This window comes from Dermochelys coriacea, chromosome 2, assembly GCF_009764565.3.
Source record: "Dermochelys coriacea isolate rDerCor1 chromosome 2, rDerCor1.pri.v4, whole genome shotgun sequence".
Taxonomy (NCBI): domain Eukaryota; kingdom Metazoa; phylum Chordata; order Testudines; family Dermochelyidae; genus Dermochelys; species Dermochelys coriacea.
The window spans coordinates 152,812,964-152,818,963 of NC_050069.1; positions in this window are offsets into that span (position 1 = coordinate 152,812,964).

Sequence of the window (6,000 nt, forward strand, 5' to 3'; positions counted from 1 at the left end):
AACAAAGGTAAATGATGAAGTGCTAAGGGTAATAAAAATAACATTTTAAAAAGTAAATATAGGCGTGACACTCTATTTACAGTGGATTACAAGAAAAAGGCGATCCAGTTCAGGCAATCAGACCACCACTTAAGACAAATTTGTGAACTGCTATGAGGCTTTATACAGACATATAAACTGATAAGGGATTGTATTAGACACTGACAATTTTCCTTTTTGGAGGGGTTGAGCATATGTAAAATATTTTAGCTGAATCAAGTTTCCTTCAGCAGTTCAATACATCATATCAGATAGGGAAGAGTCATATTGCCTAGGCATTGGAGTGCACTGTGCCTTTAAAGAGCACAGCCCTGGGAAGCTGGTGCTGAGCTGTACTGTCCTATGAAAGTGTGAAGGGGAAAGCCTCTCTGCTCTGCCCCGCCCCTCAACACTCATTTTTGCAAACACTGCTGATGGCTCACCTCACCTCATTGGTGATAAACTTCATCCCCTCTGCCCTGCCCTATCCCAGGGCTTCCCTCTGCCACTGTCTCAACCCCAGCTCCTATCTCCATCACTGATTTTGCTCTGGCCCTTCTCCTTCCCCTGCCCCCAGTTGTTTGACCCCCAACATTCAGTTCAGCCCCTTGCACAGTCTCCACCAAGCCCTCCCATCCGATTTGCCTCCTCTGACCCCTCTAGTCCTCGAGAGCAGCAGGGATGGAGCAGACTGTAAATGCCAGGGAACGCAGAGGCTTCAGCAGATATTACTGTGTGTGCTCAGGTTTCAGAGTAGCAGCCGTGTTAGTCTGTATTCGCAAAAAGAAAAGCAGTACTTGTGGCACCTTAGCTTTGCTTTTCTTTTTGCGAATACAGACTAACACGGCTGCTACTCTGAAACCTGTCATTATGCAAGGCACTGAATTTAGCCGTATAGAGTGGAAATCTGTCAACTTCATGACAAATTTGTTAGTCTCTAAGGTGCCACAAGTACTGCTTTTCTTTGTGTGTGCTCAGTAACAGCAAAACAGCAAATTGTGACAGGCAGCAGTTTATAATATGACCTGGGGGTGGCTGCAGAGCGGGGCTGCTCCTGAGGCCAGGGGAGAGCACAGCTTCTATGTCCGCCGGCAGCAGGGGTGGCTCTCGCTCGGAATAGGAACGGCTGAAAACACTCACCTTCTAGCCCCCCTCACTCCTGATCCCATCCCCCCGATCGTTAGTCACCCCACACTACAGCCCCCCCCCAATCTATGCAGCTCAGAGTGGATAAAAACCAATGCTTTTTTAAAAAAAAAATTAAAAGTCAGATTTTTTTTATTTAAATTGAAATTTTTTTTATAAAATGCTTTTTGAGGAAAAAACCTATCTAAAGATAGTTTTAATTAAGATACAATATAGCTCGAAGATATCTCATCATGGAATAGGGATTATAAATTCTAATTCTATAGTATGAGACAATTCATGTAATGTTTAAGAAAAGTTTTGTAAATGAGTTCCAATAGTTCATGGATTAGAGACCCAATCTTATGGAGTTTCAGGGGCTTCTGTATAGATTATTTAAGTTAATCTTTCTATCTACCCAATGGGACTCAGTGCTCAGTCTAGAAGATACCATCAGAGATGCTTAGTTTTGCAGTTCTCAAACTGGATTTGTGCCTCCAGAGGTAACATGCTTGTTAACAGCAAAAATGTTTTTAAATAAATAGATAATATATAGAGGTGCAAATTTGTGTATTCAGAGTCAATCCTTTAACTCTCTCTAAAAGTGCAAAGTTCCAGAAAGTTCAATGAATAGAAAATTGTTGAGGATGGAACAGATCTGGACAAGGAGAAGAAGTCTGGAGATAAATGTGAGACGGGAGGGACAGGCAGTAGAAACAAAAGTGAAACTGTTTGAGCAGCATATTACTGAAGTCTTGAGAGTAGCCTTCATTGATTTGAGATCTACCATACCATTCTCTCATTAGAAGGGAAAACCTTTAATGGCAGCAGGCCGTAAAAGAGACCCAGTTTGGGAATATTTTAATGAAGTTCCTTTACCTGTGGGTAAGACAGGCATGCGTGCAAAATGCAAACAGTGCAACAAAGAAATGTAAGGCCTGGTTGCCTGAATGAAACAACATCATCCGATGAAGTAAGCTGTAGCTCACGAAAGCTTATGCTCAAATAAATTTGTTAGTCTCTAAGGTGCCACAAGTCCTCCTTTTCTTTTTGCGGATACAGATTAACATGGCTGCTACTCTGAAACCTAACGTCATGAGAAGTGTTCCTTCTCAGGGGGAAGCTGTGTTGAAGATGATGAAAGGAACATGCCTGAACATGCAGGATCTTCAGGTTGGTAAACTTTTTTATTTCATACTTCTTTCTTAAGGACTACCTTCTTTCTTCTGGACTATTCTTGAATTCTCATTTTTGGGCAAAAAATATAATTGTTACTCTATGGTACATAGATGCAGTTATGTTTAAAAAATAGCTGAAATAGGCAGATCTCCCTTTTACAATTTCACCTTTAACATAGTACTGAGTGTCAGTGAATGCAATGAGTAATACTAAATGAGCAATATAGTAATAATAATTAAATAACTGCATTGACTTATTTTGTTTAGGAGAATCTATCCTCAACATACAGGATTCTGAAGACTATCCACCTTCAAGATTACTATCATTTTCTATAGTTTCAGAGTTATCTGGCCAGTGATAGTGTTTCAGTCACATCATGTATGTCACATAGCCACAGTATATCACCTGTAGCAAAAAGAAAAAAAAATCTCCATCATCCAGAAACAACCATAGATAAGTTTGTGATAAGAACCAGCAGATTACAAAAAGAGGTAATTGATGAAAAAATTGCTCGCTTTGTTTATTCAACAAGCTCTCCTTTCCATATGATTGAGAACCCACACTTCATTAACATGGTTCAGTCATTAAGACCAGGATACAGTCCACCCAACAGAGCAGATGTCACAGGCGAATTGCTGGATAAAGTGTATGAAAGAGAAATTGAGCAGTGTCCAAAAAAAAGAATGGTCTAGAGGGCGAAATTGTTAACCTGAGTCTTGATGGGTGGAGCAATGTGCACAATGATCCTATGTGCTTGTGTGACAACAGAAGAAGAGAATGTCTTCCTTACAGAAACAATTGATACATCAGGAAATGCACACACAGCAGAATACTTACAAGTAGCAGCAGTAAAAGCTATAACAAACTGTGAAAAAATATTCAAATGTCTAGTATGCCGCTTGGTCACAGACAATAGTGCAAATGTATCCAAGATGAGAAGAAATTATTTAGAAGAGAGTCCCAAGCTAATAACATACAGTTGCAGTGCTCATTTGATGCACCTCCTAGCCACTGAATGCATCCAATGAAGTGAGCTGTAGCTCACGAAAGCTTATGCCCAAATAAATTTGTTAGTCTCTAAGGTGCCACAAGTACTCCTTTTCTTTTTGTGAATACAGACTAATACGGCTGCTACTCTGAAACCTCCTAGCCAAAGACTTCAGTGCTCCAGAAATAAAGGCTAATGTTGAAATTGCAAAATACTTCTGTAACAACCACTTTGTAGCAGCTGTTCTGAAAAAAGTGGGAGGAACCAAGCTAACTCTCCCACAAGACGTGCGATGGAACTCAGTAGTGGACGGTTTTGAGCACTATAGCAAGAACGGGCCTAATCTGATGACAGTTTATGAACAAAATCGTGAAAAAATAGGTGGCACCATCACAGCCAAAGTTCTCAACTTTGGTCTTAAGAGAGATATTCTGTAGCCTTGAACAAAATGAAGGGAAATAGCTGTTTTATTGCTGAAGCTGTTGAAATTTGGAAGGAACTGAGTGAGATCTTAAAAAGAGAAATATACAATGACAGTTAAATTACAAGCATTAAAAAAACGAATGGGACAAGCACATTTTCTTGCAAATATTCTTAACACTCAGTACAAGGGTCAAACCTTATCTGCTGAAGAAGAGGAGTTGGCTATGACATGGATATCTAGCAATCATCCCTCCATAATGGCAACTATAATAAACTTCAGAGCTAAAGGTGAACCATTCAAGAAATAGATGTTTGCTGATGATGTTTTAAAGAAAATCCCACCAGTGAAATGGTGGAAGTCACTGGAAGTCACTTAAGCACTTGGATTCAGAGACTGTTGAAGTGATAATCTCACTTTCAACAGCAGTAGCTTCTTCTGCCGGTGTAGAAAGAATATTTTCTTCCTTTGGACTAATTCATTCCAAATTGAGAAATTGTTTGGGACCTCAAACAGCAGGAAAGCTTGTTTTTCTTTTCCAGATTATGAACAAATAGGAAAATGAAGATGAAGACAACGGCATTAGCTGCAGAAGCGAATATTTTAAGTTTCTCATGTTGACCTGGCTGACATACTCAATAATTATTTTTTTAATACTTCATTTAACTATTTTAGTTAAAAACAATTTTAACAAAACCAAACCTGATTTTAAAAAAACTTTAATGTTTAACTAAATTCAAAAATCATATGCTTGTTTTGTTAAAATATTATGTTTGCTGTTGAAGAAAAAAATCCACAATACATAACGTTGTTGTTTTAGTTAAATAAAACAATTTAAATGTCTGTCTGGTGATGTTCTCCTAAGACAGCATGGCAAGAAAATCCTCCAAATATTAATGATTAACCTGTTGAATTGGAGATGTTTATGAAGTCATTGGGAGGTGAACTATCTGCTTCAATTGCATTTGGTAAATGAAATAACCAAACACTCATTCATTTTCTGATATAGCTGTAAAACTAATCTGAACAGTTTTCAAAAGAAATCACTTTAAAAATGTATAGTGTGTACCTTTTAAAAATGAAACCTACATCTATCTCTGAGTTGTGAAGAATATGTATTAAGATTATAACAACCAACAAGAATGCACTTTTATGTAGAAATCCATGATTCAATTGAGTTTTCCAGACTAGTGATTTAAATCATGATTTAAATCAAATCCTCCCTGGTGCAGACATACACAGAGGACAGCCTCCCCATTGTCTCCCAACCCAGTGAATCCACTCACCCACACACACTCTATTCCCCCTTCCTTCAACCCAGTGCATACACACACACTATTGCCCCTTCCCCCAACCCAGTGCATCCACACTCACACGCACACAGTCTACTGCCCCTTCCTCCAACCCAGGGCATATATACACACTACAGCTCCTTCCCCCAAGTCAGTGCAGCTACTCACATACACACAACCACCCCTTCCCCCAACCCAGTGCAGCCACTCACACACAGCCTCTTCCCACACTTGTCTACATGCTATTTTCCTATGTGATAGTCATCTCCATAGGCCCCCCCCAGCATTACTGTCACCTCTACATTACTGTCTCATAGAATATCAGGGTTGGAAGGGACCTCAGGAGGTCATCTAGCCTTGTTACGCTACAGCCCCTTGTCCCCACCTCAGTACTCACCCAAATGCAGTAATCCCACAATCAAACAACTTCCCTCCACCCCGCTATATATCCCCCATGCTACTGCTTCCCTCTCTAACCCAAGCCAGTTACTCTCAAAATCCATCCTCATCAGTACCTATAATTCCCTGATACACTCTTGTGGCACATGACCAGAAAAGGTTAAGCATCCTGCAGGATGAATAACTCAAATTCAACCCTTAAAAACATATGGGGAGATAATGTTTGTGTTTTTGTGTATTTACATATATATTTTGGTAAAGGTCAACAATGTAATCAAACAGTCCCTGTCTATGCTGTATTCTGTTTATTCAGAGATCAAAAGAACTGTAAACATAGGAAATCGCTGTATTCATCTCTTTAAAGTGTATAGTAAATCATTTGTGAATGGTGGAAAAACAGGCAATTGCCTTATGTTAATCTGTGTGAATGATTAATTACAATGCTTAGGAAATGAGGGCCTATTGTTCCCTGAGGGATTCCAACCTGTCAAAGAAGGCCTGAACTGTATAAAAGATGTTTGGGTCCCAATCCTTTTTATCTCAGATCTGCTTAAGCTTCATCGGGGAAAGTTTGAGGT